Source organism: Rhinolophus ferrumequinum, chromosome 19, assembly GCF_004115265.2.
Source record: "Rhinolophus ferrumequinum isolate MPI-CBG mRhiFer1 chromosome 19, mRhiFer1_v1.p, whole genome shotgun sequence".
In the NCBI taxonomy this organism is placed as follows: Eukaryota; Metazoa; Chordata; class Mammalia; order Chiroptera; family Rhinolophidae; genus Rhinolophus; species Rhinolophus ferrumequinum.
The window spans coordinates 564537-583422 of record NC_046302.1 but is presented as its reverse complement, the minus strand read 5'-3'; the positions used below and the strand labels follow the sequence as shown (position 1 = coordinate 583422).

General features: G+C 40.6%; 1 protein-coding gene across 1 annotated transcript in view; it reads left to right on the top strand.

Annotated features, from left to right (window-relative positions):
- Positions 1–247: 247 nt before the first annotated feature.
- Positions 248–18886, top strand: part of RAB7A (RAB7A, member RAS oncogene family) — a 95873-nt gene continuing 77234 nt past the window's right edge. Inside the window, exon 1 of the mRNA XM_033087114.1 lies at positions 248–472. The gene's annotated coding sequence lies outside the window, so the exon portion shown is untranslated. The remainder of the gene's footprint in view (positions 473–18886) is intronic.

The window sequence follows — 18886 nt, the reverse complement described above, 5'->3', positions numbered from 1 at the left end:
ATTTATCCTCTCTTTTCTTCCCCTAGCACTCTTATTCCAGGGGAAAGGGGGATGACTGAAACATCGGTTTTGGGGTTCAACATAGCGCCGTCCTGCTCCTTGCACGAGACTCAAAGATGGCGACAACCTTCCGGGGGCAGACATATTTGTAGCACGTGATCCAGGCTCAGGCCAAAGGAGGCCGAACGTGACGCGGGGTTAAGGCGGGGCTCCTCCCCCGCACCCTTGGCGTGTAGCGACTCGTGACAGGTACTTCCGCTCGGGGTCGCGGCGGTGGCGGAAGTGGGAGCGGAGTCAGATTCTTGGCCGTAAAGCCTGAGGCGGCGGCTGCGGCGGCGTTGGAGGTTTAGAGAGCGCCGAGCAGGCCTTTCAAACCGGAACTTGGACTTCTCTGCGCCTGTCCTCCCTTGCGTCTCCTCGGCGGGAGCCCTTGTGACGCGCCCAGCCCGGAGCCCCCAGCGGAGCGGCAGCGGTAAGCAGCGGGCCCAGCCTGGCGTGTGGCCCAGCCCCATCCCCCTCCTCAGCCCCTCGGTCGCCAGGGCTTCGCGTCATCCCTTTCTTGGGTAGGCTCTGGGCCCAGCCCCGACCTCGCGGGGAATGTCCTTGTTGCTAAGGGCCCAGGAGCAGGCCCGGACCGCTCCTGGCCGGGGAGAGGTCAGAGGTTGCCGAAACCGGCCACCCGGGAAGGTGTCCTGACTTGGGTGGCCGCTGGGCACTGCGGACCCTGTGCTGCGGCGAAAAGAGCTAGCCGGTTGAGTTCGTTCGAGCGGCGAAGTGGAGGATGTCAAAGCCGACCCCCCGGTGCCGTGTCTGGCGGTGGACGCGATCCAGGCGCCACCAACCGCGCGGGCATTGGTAAAAGGCGCCCAGGGCTGAGCCACGTTCCCATCTGTTTCTTCAGTTGAACAGCCTGACCCTGTTAGTGAGAGAGGTTTCCTGACAGCAACTAAATCAAGGCAGTGAGTCAGGTCACGTGCACTGGGCTCGCTTCAAACACTTGTATACATGTGATACGCCTTAGGCTCTGGGAGACGGGGAACTTTTTATCATAAACTTGTTAATGGCAAATGCTGAAAGAAATTTTAAAATTATATTGTGGGAAAGGTGGTGGTTGACTGTAGAGCTGTGTTTGAATTCCAACCGTCTCTTACTCCATACTGATTCCAAAAAGTGGGAAAATCGAGAACAATAATAGCAAACATTTGAGCCTTATTGTATGCTGGACAGCCTGGCAAGACCTTTGCACAAGTTGTTATGTTTAATTCTCAGAACAACCTTCATAAAACTTTAGTACATAGGTGTCCAGCCAGTTGGTTCTTTCCTGTTGAAAATACTGTATTTTCTCTTTAGATTTCAATAGAACAGGCTCTTGTCTCTTCCTTAAGCAACTGATTTAGTCAAATGACTTCTCATCCATGGATCAATAAAATCTATTAGTGTGTTTATCTTTTCAGACTTGGGAGAATTTGTTCAGGTTTAAGTCCAAGAACTGGAAAGTGAGATTGTGAGTACTTCTGAAGACACTGGCCAAAGAGTAAAGCTTAATACTCGCAGCCCTATTATATTCTACTTTTTGTTTTAACTTTGCCACCCAGCTTGTTATATTTAAGTGGGTGATAAGTATGGTAGCTTTAAATAATATTTGGTTTTAGGGGAGAGTAATGATGAGCACCTTTTCATTCATTCATCAAATGTTTTTAGAGTACTGTTCTTCCCCGAAAATAAGACCTAGCCAGACCATCAGCTCTAATGGGTCTTTTGGAGCAAAAATTAATATAAGACCCGGTCTTATTTTAATATAATAATTAATATTAAATTAATATTAATACTAAAATAAGATCGGGTATAATATGTAATACCGAGTCTTATATAATATAATATATAATGCTGGGTCTTGTATTAGTTTTTTTTTTTTTTTTTTTTTTTTGCGTGTTGATTTTTTTTTTTTTTAAATTTATTGGGGTGACAATTGTTATTAAAATTACATAGATTTCAGGTGTGCAATTCTATATCACATCATGTATAAATTACATTGTGTGTTCACCACCCAGTGTATTAGTTTTTACTCCAAAAGAAGCATAAGAGCTGATGGTCCGGCTAGGTCTTATTTTCGGGGAAACACGGTATCAGGCATTGCTGGATATTGACTCAGGGAGAAAGGCATTTTTCCTGTCCTCAAGGAATTTAAAGATGGTGAGTGATCATGGTCTGGAATTGTGTGGTGGAATGGTGGTAGAACTTGAGGCTTTTGGAAAGAGGAGTTGTTTCTCATTTCTCATCCCTGCAAGTGAATCTGCAGTTATCCAGACAGTCTGGTGTTCTGGCTAACTTGAAGGCTTTGTTACTTTTAACAACGTTTATATGGTTTGTTTTTGAAGAGAGTATGGAAAATAATATTACGTTTTGAACTATCATTCTTTTGAAGAGTAACCTTCGACACTAAACTTATTTCTCTTTTTGGTCTGGTGGCATTTTTTGTTCATGCAAGAGGGAGTTCATGTCACTGCCATTTTACACTGCAAATGTTAGCTGTTGCATGCTCTTTGTGCAAAGGTACATTTGGCATGCTGGATTTTTCTTCTTCAGCTGATGAAGAAAGTTTAACGTAGTGCCTATCAGTCATAGTACCAGTATCATCCTAGGTAAAACCTTATGCCATCTATGTGCCACAACTGTTATGGCTCCCTTTCTTTAAAAGGGGATGTGAGTTTGCATTTGTGGTAGAACTGCATGAGTAAACAAACAGAAGGGTGGAGTGTAGCAGAAGGCATTCAAAAAAACAGGTTTTTTAGTATATCCTTCCAGGTACTTGTTAGCAACCACTTGGTACAAATTTTTTTTTTTTTTTTGGGTGCCAACCGGGCATAAGTCCCAGCCTCATAATCAAAGGGCATTGCTTTATAGTCAAGTGTGGCATTGAATCCAGTTCCTGACCCCACAGTCAAGTGCATTAAAAAGGTTTTGGTTATTTGATTAGCTTTTAATAAATCTCCGAAGAGATCTGCACTAATAATATTTTCACCCTTACATTAGACGTTAGCCTTCTGATGCAAAGGTGTAGCAAACCCAGACCACACATCTATGACAGTCATCTTATGTACTGTTCCTCTCTGAAATTTGACATGTTTACCATTATTCCTGGGATAAATTGTCTTCACTCTCCGTCTATATAATTCAACACATATGGCTAAGAAGGATTTGACCAGATATTGGGCTGGGAGTTACAGATGCAAAGTCTTCCATGGAAGTAAAGAGAGGAGTCCTCCTGAGTAAAGCTAAACAGTGGTTCCCCTTGGCACTAACATCATTCTCTGAAGGAGACTGAAGTGCTAGAAATTAACTGCTGCCCCCCACCCCATTTTTGTGGCTGCTGGCTTTCTGTTGACTCTGACTTCCCATGTAAAGTTGGCCATTGTATTCTCAGACATACGTTCCTATGTGTTATCAAACACTTATCTGTTAATGCTATCTAATAGATCTCTATGCTTCTCTGTCTGCAGTTTGCTGCAGCAACATTTTGCAATGTGTCTGTCTCTTCAGTTATTTTCTCTCATATCTTCTATTTTCTGCTTTTTCCTTCCCACATATGGCATTAAACTCAGACAAATAGTTTGTATTTATGTTTTAAAACTTGTTAATGGTGATTGTGGTCAGTGAATCAAAGGTAAAAGTGATGTGGGTGAAATTAGAACAGGCTTTATAGCAGCGTTTCTGACTAGTTTCAATTTTAGTAGTCCAGGCTGTGATTTCAAAAACAAATTTAAGAATAACTACTTGCAAAATGTCTGTGGGGGAGGAAGAAAGCTTGGGTGTTGGTTCCAGTGGTGACATACAGTATTGGCTTTGTTCATTTGCCTGAAGATGCAGTACTTAATGCAGGAGACCTCAAGCCTCTGCCTGGGGCTCTCTGTTCTGTTGATGTCATCACTGCTGGAGAGATCCGTCTGACTGCTTCTGTTTTCCATTTTCTGGTCACCTAGGATTGCTTGCTGTCAGGACAGAGCAAATTTGAGGAAGCATACTATTAAGGGAGGCCTGGGCACCTGAGCAGTGTTAGGAATTCTGTAACCTTGCATGGCTCTCAGATGGGCTTGCTTGTGTGACTGCTGCTGATAAAGTGAAGGAGCATCTTTAGTTTTTCCCTACCCTTTCAAGTAAAGATGGCTTTCTTTTTACTACCGGCTTTCCTGTAGTTACCCAGCTCCGTTTGGGAATCCTTTAAAAATTGTGAAGTAAATAGTTAAAACATTGGTTTCCAATCTTTGTATGCAATTTTAATTAAAACGTTTTATTTCCATTTGACAAAACTTCTAGTTTGAGTTATTTGAGACTGTATGACAAAGTGGCTATGAATTAACTTCTAAAAAACTGAGTTGTAACAACACAGTTTATGAAAAATAGTGCCTTTTACATACGGTATTAAATCTGTCTACCAACAATTCTCTGTGCAGTTACAGATCTGGGAATTCCCTGAAACAACTCTGGGTCATCTGAGCAGCCCACAGGTTAAGAGCCACTCTTAAATCCTCTGACCTGTGCCATTCAGTTGATAGTTGTTAAGGAGCATTAATGTTTTGTAGAAATCTTCCTACACAGTATTTGTCTTTAAATGCTTTTCAGTATTTGTGTAGTGCTTACAGTTTGCGTAGGATTTCATTTGGTGCTCACAACAACTGTGTCGGCTTCAGAAGCGAGCCATTTCTGTATTTCTGCCTGCGATAGCTGAGGCTGAGGCTGGATGGATGCTCAGGGGGCCCAGCTAGGAGAATGCTAATCTAAGTCTGTGGAAACATTGCTCACTACTTTTTCGGATGCATCATCCTGTCTTTTTGATTACGTGTGATCACCATAAAGGCCTCAGCATTTGACTGCTTATAAAAATGTATCTTTCTTCCACTGTCTTTTATTTAAATGACATTTTTCTCTTGATGATTATTAAATTAGTCAGTTCATAGAAAAATAGCTAGGAAAATACAGAAGTAAAAAGAGGAAAAATTAGGGGCCGGCCTGGTGGCTCAGGCGGTTAGAGCTCCATGCTCCTAACTCTGAAGGCTGCCGATTCGATTCCCACATGGGCCAGTGGGCTCTCAACCACAAGGTTGCCAGTTCAATTCCTCGAGTCCCGCAAGGGATGGTCGGCTCCGCCCCCTGCAACTAAGATTGAACACGGCACCTTGAGCTGAGCTGCTGCTGAGCTCCCCAATGGCTCAGTTGGTTGGAGCACATCCTCTCAACCACAAGGTTGCCGGTTCGACTCCCACAAGGGATGGTTGGCTGTGCCCCCTGCAACTAGCAACGGGCAACTGGACCTGGAGCTGAGCTGTGCCCTCCACAACTAAGACTGAAAGGACAACAACTTGACTTGGAAAAAAAGTCCAGGAAGTACACACTGTTCCCCAATAAAGTCCTGTACCCCTTCCCCAATAAAAAAGTCTTTAAAAAAAAAAAAAGAGGAAAAATTACATTCACTACCCAGAGGTAGACCAAGGTGTTAACTGGTTATTTTCTTCCTATGAATGTATACCTTAATACTTTCCTTTAATGAAATTGAGTAAAAATATGGTGTAAGAATTTCACTGTGGAGAGCACTGGACACTCTTGGATCCTTTGACCTGTTGGATTTCTCCTAATAAAGACTCAGTGATGAGAAGTTGGAAATATCTCCTGGGGATCATGAGACTTGCTGTATTTTTCAAATGTTTAATGGCAGTAGGTAAAGAACCTGATGCATCCAGTTCCAGAATGAGGTTTGTTTGCCCTGGTGACACTGGATAAGTAAAGTGTTGCCCTTATTTTTAAGTGATTTGTCATTATTTTATTAAACTTTGAATTTGAAGTAGAACATACATACAGAAAAGTGCACAAATAAGTGAACTTGGAGAAGTTCCATAAACTCAGCCCCCTTGGGCCTCCTTCGGGTCATTATCATCCCCTCCTCCCAGGGTAATGAGTCTCCTGATTTTTAACACTAGTTTAATTTTGCCTGATTTGGACTTTGTATAAATGGAATCATACACCACGAGGTGTGATCAATCAATATGGTGAATGCTTAATTTAAAAAAATTATTACAGTAAAAGATACATTGCCATTAATCCCCTTCAAAGTACTCCTCCTCACTTCGAACACACTCATCCCATTGTTCTTACACTTTCTGAAGCAGTTCCGGAAGTCCTCTTTCGTGAGTGTCTTTAGTTGTGCTGTCATGGCTGCCTCAGTGTCCTGAATCATTTTACTTTGGGGAAGAGCCAGAAGTTGCATGATGCCAAATCCGGTGAATAAGGTCAATGAGGACACACCGTAATGTTTTTATTTGACAGAAATTGCTGTGTACTAGAAGCAATATGTGACACGGAGCGTTGTCTTGATAGAGGATGATTTATGACACACTTTAAAACACCTTCTCTCAATCATATTTCACACCGAACAAGTTGAACCTTGTCACCCACTGTTACTAAGGTTTGATGCACCACTTCCTGTATTGAAGATCCCTGCCTTTCTGTTGGATGGCACTCGACAGCAGCCATCCAACCATATTTTTTTATTCACCATATTTTTTTATCACAACAGAAAGACTTCATGTCACACATCATTTCTAGAACTGCAATTTCTGTCAGATAAAAACATTATAGTGTGTCCTCATGCACATTATTCACCAGATCTGGCACTGTGCAACTTCTGCCTCTTCCCCAAGTCAAATTGACCATGAAAAGTAAACAATTTGAATCGACTCAGGACTTCAAGGCAGCCACGACAGCGCAACTAAAGACACAAAAGAGGACTTCCAGAAGTGCTTCAGAAAGTGACAAGAACAATGGGGTAAGTATGTTTGAAGTGAGGGATAGTATTTTGAGGGGGATTAATGGCAATATATCTTTTACTGTAATATTTTTTTTTTACATATAGCTATTTACTGTATGTTTTGATCACATCTCATATGTACTCTTCTGTGTCTGGTTTCTTTGACTCAGTATTGTTTGTGAGACTTTGTGTTGAGTGTAGTTGTAACTTGATTTTCATTGCTCAGTAGTATTCCATTATGTGGTATACCATAATGTATTTATTAACTTACTGATGGGCAATTGGGTCGCTTGTAGCTTATAGCCATTACAAATAATGCTGTATGAATAGTCTTGCGTGTCTGTTTTCTGATTGAATACCATGTTTCCCTGAAAATAATACCGGGAAAACACAGTACATATACACGTTTCTATTAGGTTAATACTGAGGAATGGAAAGACTAAGTTTTAGGATATGTATCTGTATTCTTTTACTAGGGCTGCTGTAACAAATACCACAGACTGGGTGACTAACATACCAGAAATTTATTTTCTCATAATTCTGGAGGCTAAGAAGTCCAAAATCAAGGTGTCACCAGGATTGGTTTCTTTAGAAGCCTCTCCTTGGCTTGCAAATGGCCATCTTCTTCTACCTGTGTTTTCACTTGATCTTTTTTCTCTTCGTATGTCTGTCTTCTAATGTCCTCTTATCAAGACATCAGTCATATTGATTAGGTCTCATCCTTGTAACCTCATTTGACCTTAATCACCTCCTTAAATGCCCTATCTCCACATACAGTCACATTTTGAGGTATTGGTGATTAGGACTAAAACATGAATTTCGGGGGGAGACACAATGCAGGCCATAACAGTATCTTATTATACTTTGGCAGTTACTGCCAGTTTTCTAAAGTTGTACCAGTGGACACTCTCACCAGTAGTATATGAGAGTTCCACAAATTCCACATCTTTGCTAACACTTGTTATTTTTTTTGTCTCTTAATTTTGCCGCTCTGGTAGGAGCCTGTTTCTTTATGGCGCCATTTAGTACCAGCGTAGACAGTCCTTGAGGGGGTGAGGAAGTTATTTCTGGAGCAAAATGTGCCATCGTTTGAGACTACGTCTTGTAAATGCTTCTGAAATTCATTGGGGTTAGAAAAGCAGGATGGCTTCAGTCTAGTAAGCAAATAGCCCTAAATAGTTCCCATTGTGGATTAGTTTTTGCATTTATAATGTGGACACATTGCCAGTGGTAGAATTGGCCCCAAAATATCATTTATGGGGTATAAATCTAGCCAACCTAGTAAACTAAGTGCTTTCATTCAAACTCTTCTTTGGTCTGACACTTTAGTCCTTAAAATATGTATTCCCTCACACGCATGCTAGAAGTAGTTCTCTTTTACATATTCTGACTACTTAGATATTAGTTAGTGTTTGACAGTTTTTTGGCTGAGTGATTTTGAGCTTTGTACATCTACTGTAGAGCTTAGTTTTGTTGGAATAATATTACATGACTTTGTAATAACAGAATGAGAGGGCTCCCATTCTAAACTTGAGGGTAGGGATGAATGTTGAAATATTAGTCAACTTTAAAGATATTTTCCAGTTCTAACTTTGTACAATTAGTTACTGTTTGTAGCATGTCAGTTATGCTTCTGGGCCAGTGATTAATATGTATGGCTTTCCTAAATGATAAACTATGTGTTCTGTGTTCACTTGACAGATTTTTATTGTCTGCTATTAAGAAAACACTGCTGGCAGCTGTGGGGAGTATAAAATAAAGAACACTGGAGGTTTAGAAATTGTGAGAACAAGGCAGATGAGAGTCATAAAAATAGCTTAAAGAAAATGCTAGAGGTGTTCAGTGGCTGGATTAGGTAGGTGGGTGCTGAGTGGATTTTGGATAAATTGATATGGAGGATAGACTTTAGAAAGCAATTACAGTTAGAGGGAAGGCGGCATAAGCAAGTGAATGGACGTCAGGAGATGGATAGTAAGGCAGATGGAGGGACTGCATTATCACCAATTTAGGAATGATTGTATGTATGGGGGCCCAGATTGGGTTTAGGGGAAGATAAGCACTTCAATGCCGCGTTGAAGGGTTGGTGTTTAAAAGTATCACCCTCACTGGGTAATGCTAGGATAGGGTAGATTTTGGTATCCCAATTATGGATGAGGAATGGTTTTAGCGTTTGTTATAATTCACCTAAACAAACACATTTAGAGATTGATGGGGCTAGGCCTGAGGTACAAATGTTATGCTCAAACCTTCGAAGATGTGCTTCCTCTGCAGTACCTTTAATAACAGTTAAAAGTGTAGAAGCTGGTTTGGGTGATGGGGTAGAGGAAGACAGCAGTTTGGTTTTCCTCTAGCCAGCCAGCCCATTGTGGGCTCCTCTTAGCACTTTATAGACAATGTATTTTACTAGGTAAATGCCTGAGATGATCTAGGGTTGATATCAAAAGCTGTAAGCTACTGAAAATATTAATAGTTCTGTGTAACTGTTTTACTGTAGCTCTCTGCTTTCCAGTTTCCCATACCAAAACGAAGAGGGAAAGGGACACCATCTTCATGGCCTCTTACTAAAAGACTCTTAGCTCTTGGTTTGGTACCTGCCTTTAGAAAGTTTGAAGGCAGTGGGAGTGTCATGTTTAAGAATATACTCATCTGGACTTCAGAATCCTCTTAACAAGAATTACTTTCCAAGGAAGTTGCTTCTTTGTGAAAGTTGCCTTTGTTTTTTCCCTCCCTACATGAATGTGATGCCTGGAACAAAGTATATATACATAAACAATCTCTTTCTATTTTATAGAACTCACCTGTTACCTTCTTTAAACTTCACTTCAGAGTTCAAACTAAGCAGAATTTAAGTTGTCACCATCTTTTTTTCAGATGGGAAAATGGTCTGAAAGTACATGTTCACTGTCATGGAGTCCTGGAGTAGTGGGACTCAGTATTCCCAGTTAGCAGGTTTCCCTTTTCTTTTCTCTTCTCCCTCCCTCCCTCCTTCCCTCCCTTCTTCCCTCCCTACCTCCCTCTCTCCTTCCTTCCAGTTCATGTACAATGTTACATTAGTTTCAGGTGTACAACATAATGATTAGACATTTATATAACTTACATCATCACCCCAATAAATCTAGTACCCACTTGACACTATACGTAATTATCACAATATTATTGACTATATTCCTTATCCTATACTTTACATCCCCATGACTTTTGTAACTACCAATTTGTACTTCTTTATCCCTTCACCTTTTTCACCTAGTCCCGCAACCCTCCTCCCATCTGGCAAACACCAAAATGTTCTCTGTATCTACGAGTCTGTTTCTGTTTTGTTTGTTCATTTATTTTGTTCTTTAGATTCCACATGTAAGTGAAATCATGTGGCATTTGTCTTTCTCTGTCTGACATACTCCACTTAGCACAATACCCTGTAGGTCCATCCATGCTACCATGGATGGTAAGATTTCATTATTTTTTATGATGAAATAATATTCCATTGTATATATATATGCCATCTTTTCTGTCGATGGACACCCAGGTTGCCTCCATATCCTGGCTACTGTAAATGATGTTACAATGAACATATGGATGCACATGTCTTTTCGAAATAGTGTTTCGGGTTTCTTTGGGTAAATACTCAGAAATGAGATTACTGGGTCCTTCTTTATCTCTTGTTATATCCTTTGTTTTAAAGTCTATTTTGTATAGGATAAGTATTGCTACCCCAGCTTTTTTTTTTTTTTTTTTTTTTTTTGCATGAAATATCTTTTTGCATCCCTTTACTTTCAGTCTGTATGTGTCTTTCAATCTGAAGTGAGTCTTCTGTGCAATATGTGAAAGGTTTGTTTTCTCATCCATTCAGCCACCCTATGTTTTTTGATTGGAACATTTAATCCATTCACATTTAAAGTAATTGCTGATGAATATGTAGTTATTGCCATTTTATTATTCATGTTTTTTTCTTTTTTCTTTTTAAAGAAGCCCGTTTAACATTTCTTCTAATACTGGTTTTGTGGTTATAAACTCCTTTTTCTTGTCTGGGAAACTCTTTATCTGTCCTTCGATTCTAAATGATAGCTTTGCTGGGTAGAATAATCTTGGTTGTAGGTCCTTGCTTTTCATCACATTGAATATTTTGTGCCAGTCCCTTCTGGCCTTCTGGCCTTCAAAGTTTCTGTTGAGATATCATCTGACAGTCTTATGAGAGCTCCCATGTAGGTAAATAACTGCTTTTCTCTTCCTGCTTTTAAGATCCTGTTTGTCTTTAACCTTTGGCATTTTCATTATGTGTCTTGGTGTTGGCCTCTTTGGGTTCATCTTGTGTGGAATTCTTCCTGGGCCGGTATATCTATTTCCTTTTCCAGGTTAGGGAAGTTTTCTGTCATTATTTCTTCAAATAGGTTTCAGTTCCTTGCAGTTCTCTCTTCTTCTTTTGATAGCCCTATAAAGCAAATGTTGGTACACTTGAGGTTGTCTCAGAGTCACCTTAAACTCTCCCGAATTTTTTTGGATTCTTTTTTCTTTTTCTGTTCTGATTGGGTGTTTTCTGGTACCTTCTACATCGCTGGTTGGATCCTCTCCTTCATCTAATCTACTGTTGATGCCCTGTAAAATAGTCTTCATTTCCATTGTGGTATCCTTTATTTCAGACTGGCCGTTTTTTATGTTTTCTATCCATTTTTATGTTTCCTATGTCTTTGTTGGAGTGCTTCATGAGATCATTGAGCATCCTTATAAGCAGTGTTTGGAAATCTGTCTCTGTTAGTTTGCTTGTTTCCATTTTGTTTGGTTCTTTTTCTGGAGCTTTGTTCTGTTCTATCTGGGCATGTTTCTTTGTCTCTGAATTTTGGCTGCTTCCCTGTGTTTGTTTCTATGTATTAGATAGGGCTGCTATATCTCCTGGTCTTAGTAGACGGGGAGAGTGGCCTAATGTAGTAGGTGTGCTGTGGGGTTCAGTAGCACAGTCTTCCTGATCACTTGAGCCACGCACTCCAGTTGTGTCCATAGTGTGGGTTATGTGTGCTCTCCACTTGTAGTTGAGCCGTGGTTGCTATTTGCACTTCAGTGGCAGGGATCGACCCTCATGGTCATTGGTTGTGAGGACTGGAGGTGACTACAGAGGAGGAGTTGTGGTGCTGGGGCTGACCCTATAGAGCAGGATCTGCCTCAGCAGGGCTCTGGTGCTTGCCCAATCTGCCCCTTGTATGTTTTCTCCTTGGAGGCAGCTGGATGCTGCCCCACCTCATCAGAGGCTGGCTGCTGGAAGCGCCAGCCCCAGGGCCACCTGGGAGGGGACCCGCTGCAGGTCAAGTTCAGCCAGAGCCAGTGCCCCACCCTGTGTCACCCAGCTGGAGCCACAAAGAAATCCACAGATAGCCACAGCCTGTGCCGTGCTTGGAAGTGCCTCTAGAGGCCAAGCAGTGAACCAAGGCCGGGTGCCGCTAGTGCCAGGCTTAGGGCTGGTCAGCCAGAGGTACAGGATGTGCTTAAGCCAGATGCTGCTTGTCTGGGTTTCGTGAACCTTTGAGAGATCCTAGGGAAGTCTGCAGCATGAGCCAAGGCAGGCAGTTGGTACAAAAAAGCCACTGGAAACAGCTTGGCAGTGTCCAAAATTTGGGCGGGGCGGGGTCTTGAATCACCAGGGCGTGGCCGGTGAAGGGCATTAGCTAGCTTGATGGAGACTCAGATATGGCAGTCGCCTGCCCCTGTGTACCAGAAGGAAGAGGGCTAAACAAAGAAACAATGGCCTCCGCTACCTCCTCCGTCCAGGAGAAAGCTGCCTCTCCAGGCCCCGTCCTGAAGCCAGGCAACTCAGTTCCCCACCATATGTCCATGCCACCTCTCCACCTGCTGTGCTAGCATTGGAGCTCATGGCCAGTGATTTCCGTTGGTGACTCAGTCCTTGCTTGGTCCCTGTAAGAGGAGCACCAGGATCTCTAGCCGTCCTCTGTCTCATTCAGTCACAATCTCTGCTGGTTTTAACAGCCAGAATTTATGGGGACTTCTCTCCCCGCACTGGAACTCTTGGGCTGGGGAGGAGTTGGGACCCTTCGCTTCTCTGGGGGGACCGCCACAGCTTAGATATCTCTCCCACTTTTTAATGGTAACACATGGGTGTGGGAACAGCCTGTTCAGCGTCTCTGCTCCTCCTACAATCTTGAGGTGGTGGCTTCTGTGTGTCCTTAGTTGTAGGGCTTTGGTTCAGCAAGATTTTAGGTGACTCTCAATGATGATTGTTTTGTAGTTTAGTTGTAATTTTGATGTGATCATGAGAGGAGGTGAGCACAGCATTTATCTACTGTGTAATCTTGACCGGAAATCCCCAGTTGGCAGTATTCTTGAATTAATAGTGGTAAGAAAAAGAATAGCATCTTCTGTGTAAATTTTATTGTACAGTTTTATTTATTTATTTATCAATGCATTGACTGTCGTGTTTCTTTTGGAATGTAAATTTCCAGGTAATGAATTTTCAAGCATTGTCAGTTGAATAGACTAGATTATTCTGTAGTAACAAATAACTTCAAAAGGGCCCAAAACAACATAGGTTTATTTTCTGCTTATGCAGGATGTTCAGTATGGATTTTCCAGGGGCTCTACATCATTTTACTTCAGCTGAAGAAGCAGCCATGATATGGAATATTGCTCACTCTCTTGGCAAAGTGAAAAAGGATTTTGGAGGGTCTTGTTCCTGCAGTTAAATGTTCCAATCTAAAAATTACGCATCCCTTCTGTTTACAACTCACTGGCCAGAATGAGTCACATTGCACAAGAGATCAAGAACTGTGATTCCACCATGGACTTGGAAAGCAGAGTTAAAATATTTGGGGAAATGGTACTAGTTTTACATTGGTTTGTTTTAATAGCTAATAACTATTGGGGAAAAGAATGCTTCATTTGTAAATTCTTGTTTTAGTTGGCTGACAATTTAAATGGTAAAAATATAATATGCTGCCCACCATCATTACTCATAAATAGCCATCCAATCCTAAAAAATCTGTTTGTTTTAAATGATAGGTGTGATAACCTCAGTTCATGTGCCTTGAAAGGTTCTTTGTGTGAAGTAGATGTGAAAGAAGTGATTGACTCTGAGCCCTCCCTTGCCTTCCATATTTTCAGTGTTGAAATTATACGAGGTTTGACAAGTTAGTGAACTTATTGTAACAATATTGCTAACCTTTTTTGATATCAGAGGGATTATTTATTATTAATTTGTACCAACTGGACAAACAGATAACCAAGTTTACTATTTGGAAGTACTGAAAAGGCTGTGTGAAAGAGTTAGACAACCTAAACTTCTTGCCAACAATTCATGGCTCTTGCATCACGACAATGCACCAGCTCACACAGCACTTCTGTGAGGGAGTTTTTAGCCAGTAAACAAATAACTGTATTGGGACACCCTCCCTACTCACCTGGTCTGGCCCCCAGTGACTTCTTTCTTTACCCAAAGATAAGGGAAATATTGAAAGGAAGACATTTTGATGACATTCAGGAAATCAAGGGTAATATGACAACAGCTCTGATGGCCAAAGAGTTCCAGAATTGCTTTGAAGGGTGGACTAGGCACTATCATCGATGCATAGCTTCCCAAGGGGAGTACTTCGAATGTGACCATAGTGACATTCAGCAGTGAGGTATGTAGTACTTTTCTAGGAGGAGTTCAAGTACTTAGTTGTCCCACCTCATATAAGACTTCCTGGCTTTTTCCTGATTCCTCACCTCCTACCCCTGCTCTCCTTTTTGTAAAATGCTACCAGATAGTTTTAAAGTACTCTTTAGGTCCTATTTCTTCCCTGTTTTAAAAAAAAAAAATCAACTAAATAAATTTTTAAGGTTGTACTGGCTTTATTCAGCCTTTCATGAATCAGGCAGCATCTCATATAGCAAATAGGAAGAGCTGTACAAAATGAAAGATTTTTATAGGGAGAACTAGGCAGAACAAGGAACTTAACTAGCAAAGAGTGGATTGTTTGTGGCAAGGTCACCTTCCTTTAGGGGATGATGATGTCTTTCAAGCACTGTTCCTTACTACTGCTTACCAGGTAATTCCAGATTGGCTAGTTTAAGATTCCATTTCGGGGGAAGCTGAAACTAAGGTAGGCATTAAGTCTTGGTTTGCTGACGTGGAGCTTAGTTCAAGTGACTCCATTTGGGGCCTGTTGTCTTTTTTAAATACTTGTCCACAGAACTTAAATGTTTTCCCATTGCCCTTGGTTGTGGCCCTCCACACCTGTCTTTAATTTGTCTTTCTGTCTTTGTTCTTCTTTTGATGCATATCCCATATTGCCCCTAGTTGCTTTGCTTACTTTTTCCTTACTACATTTTATTCTCAGCTTCCTTCAGCTTGGTTCCGCTATTTTCCTTCATTTCTATGTTCTATCTCTTGGCTAACTCTGGTATTGCCGGTTCCATTTTAAAGCTTTTCCTGGCCACTTCAGTAGTATTTTCTGGCCCATACTACTTTCACTGTTCACTGGATCCCTGTGATCTGCATTTTATTTATGTGTGTTGCACACATTTTATATGTGTCTTACCATAAAAGAGGGTCCTCTGGGTAGATCCTAGAATTACCTGTTTCCCTCCAAAAGTTAGCTATTTGAAAGAAAGAGCTAAAAATATATTCTCCAAGTGACTTTTGATAGATGCATATACACATACATCTGTGTGTTCCCTAGCTGAAAAAAGAAATAACTGTAAATTCCTCACATTGTTTGAAATCAGTGGGCTTCCAGTTAAGATGGTGGAGTAGGTAAACGCTGTGCTTGCCTCCTCCCAGTGACCAAATCAAAATAACAACTAAATTACAGACCACACATGAGAACTACCTGAAGAATAGCTGACTAGAACCCCTATAACTAAGGATGTAAAAAAGCCACATGGAGACAGGAGGGGTGGAGACACGAAACAGTCTGGTGCCACACCCACATGTATTGGTTAAGAATCTGGAGGAAAAAAAAAAAGTACCCTATTAAAAAAAAAAAAAGAATCTGGAGGGATATCTCAGCTGTAGACGTTTCCTCTGAGGAGTGAGGGATCCCAGCACTACACTGGGTTCCCCAGCTAGAGTCACCAGTGGCAGAAAGAGGTGTTCCCACAACATCTGGTTATTAAAATCAGCAGGAATTCTGTCAGGGTGAGACAGAGGGCTGCTGTAGACCCAGGTGTCCCCTTAAAGGGCCCACACACAGACTCACTTGCTCACAAACAATGGCTCAAAGGTCCAGTGAATGGACAGCGGCTTTAAAAGTGCCAAGAACATACAAAAAGGAGCTGAGTAGTATGGCTGCAGTGCGAGGGCTGGAGGGGTGGCTCTCTTGGGGACTGCTGGCAGGCACCATTGTGTCCTTGTTGAGCTTTATCCCACACAGCCACAGCCGGCAGTCTAAAGTGAGCAGAACAAGGAGATAAATATCAGAGCGGGAATAAATGAAATAGAGTCTTAAAAACAATACAAAAGATCAGTGAAGCCAATAGCTGGTTGTTTGAAAAGATAAACAAAACAGACAAACCTTCAACCAGACTCATCAAGAAAAAGAGAGGACCCAAATAAATAAAATCAGAATTGAAACACAAGTGACAGCTGACACCACAGAATACAAAGGATTATAAGAAAATAATATGAACAATTACATGCCAACAAATTGGAAAAGCGAGAAGAACTAGACAAATTCCTAGAAACATACAATCTTCCAAGACTGAATCAAGACGAAACAGAAAACCTGAACAGAAAGATTAAAGATTACTAATAAAATTGAATCAGTAATCAAAAAACTCCCAACAAACAAAAGTATATAATTATATATTATATTATATCCAGTCTTATAGTAAAATAAGACTGGGGCTTATATTTTGCTGGGATCGAATGGCCTCACAGGTCAATTTTACGAAACATTCAAAAAATTCAAGAGAAGTGGAGGCTTCTACACTCATCGTAGAAGGCCATCATTGCCCTGATTTCAAAACCACACAAAGAAACTACCAAAAAAAAAAAAGTACATGTATATATGTATGTGAATATATATATAAATGTGTGTGTGTGTATATATATATTACATATATATATTATATGCATGCCAATATCCCTGATGAATAGATGCAAAACTCAACAAAATACCCTGTTTCCCCCAAAATAAGACCTAGCCAGAGCAATCTTGATGAAGAACAAAGTTGGAGGTATCATGCTCTCTGATATTAAACTATACTACAAGTTTATAATAATCAAAATAGCATAAAACTGGCATAAAAACTGATATATAGGTCAGTGGAACAGAATAGAGAGCTCAGCAATAATATTTGATCACTGAATCTGACAAAGGAAGCAAGAATATACACTGGGGTATAGTCAGTTTCTTCAATAAATGGTTTTCGGAAAACGGCAGGTGCAAAAAAAAAGAGAAAGAAAAAGAAATTTGATCACTTTCTCTCACCACGTATGAGAATAAAATCAAAGTGGATTAAAGACTTACATGTACATAAGACCTGAAACCATCAAACTCCTAGAAGAAAGCATACACAGTAAACTCTGACATTGCTGTTAGTAATGTCTCTTTGGATATGTCTCCTTTAGCAAGGGAAATGAAAGAAAAAATAAATAGGACTACATCAAACTAAAAAATTTTTGTACAGCAAAGCAAACCATCAACAAAACCAAAAGACGTCCTACTGAATGGGAGAAGTTGTTTGCCAGTGATACATCTGATAAAGGGTTAATACCCCCAAAATATAAAGAATTCATACAACTTAACACCAAAAAAATAAACAATCCGATTTAAAAATGGGCAGAGGACCGAATAGACATTTCTCCAAAGAAGACATACAGATGGCTGATAGACCTGAAAAGATACTCAGTGTCACTAATCATCAGAAAAATGCAAATTAAAACCACAATGAGATATCACCTCACACCTGTTAGAATGGCTCTCATCAGAAAAAAATCAATTGTTTGCAAGGATGTGGAGAAAAGATAACCCTCATGCATTTTTGGTGGGATTGCAAATTGGTGCAGCCACTATGCAAAACAGTTCTTCAAAAAATTAAAAATAGAACTACCATATGACCCAGCAGTTCCACTCCTGGGTATTGATCTGAAGAAACCCAAAACACTATGTTCATTGCAGCATTATTTACAATAGCCAAGATATGGAAGAAACATAAGTGTATATCTATAGATGAATGGATAAAGGTGGCACATATATACAATGGGACATTACTTGGCCATTAAAAAGGAATGAAATCTTACCATTTATGACAACATGGATGGACCTATAGGATATTATGCTAAGTGAAATGAGTCAGACAAAGACAAATACCATATGGTCTCACGTGCAATCTAAGAAAAACGAACAAAGAAAGAAAGAACTGATGGTTGCCAGATGGAGGAGGTTCGGGGGTGTGAAAAAGGTGAATGAATTAAAAAGTACAAATTGGCAGTTACAAAATAGTCATGGGGATGTAAAGTGAAGCCAATAACATAATGTAGTAATAACTATGTATGGTGTCAGGTGGATACTATACTTATGGGGGGAATCACCCTGTAAGTTACATAATTGACCACTTTGCTGTGTACCTGACATTCAGTATAATATTGAATGTCAGCTGTAAGTGAAAAATAAAAATTTTAAAATACAGAAATAAACATAAAACTTTTTAAAACGGGAAAAAAAGAAATCAATATACCAGATGCTACAGGATATAGAGGCTTCCTTAATTAGGGTCACAATGTGGCTCTCAAGTGAATTACTAAAGCAGTTTCCACTTCTGAAAAATGCGAGTAGATTAGCTATCATAAAGATCCTTTCATGTTTTGACTTTATTTGGCTCTTGGTCATACTGCAGTGGCTTTTGCAATAGCCAGACTGGCAAGATGATATCATCTAAAACTTAAAGGACCCTTTTGGCCATTTTAAAAGCTCTCACCTACATGGAGCCCTGCTCATTCACTTTTTTCTGAGGGGCAAGGGTGACCTCACTGCTAGGTGGTTAGATTTTTTCCTAAAATGGACGTGTTCCTAATTTACAGAAGCAATATAGAAGTCTTAATATTGAATAGTTCTCTGTGATCCTTCTGGATAGTTTATTAACTATACTTCCAAACTTACATTT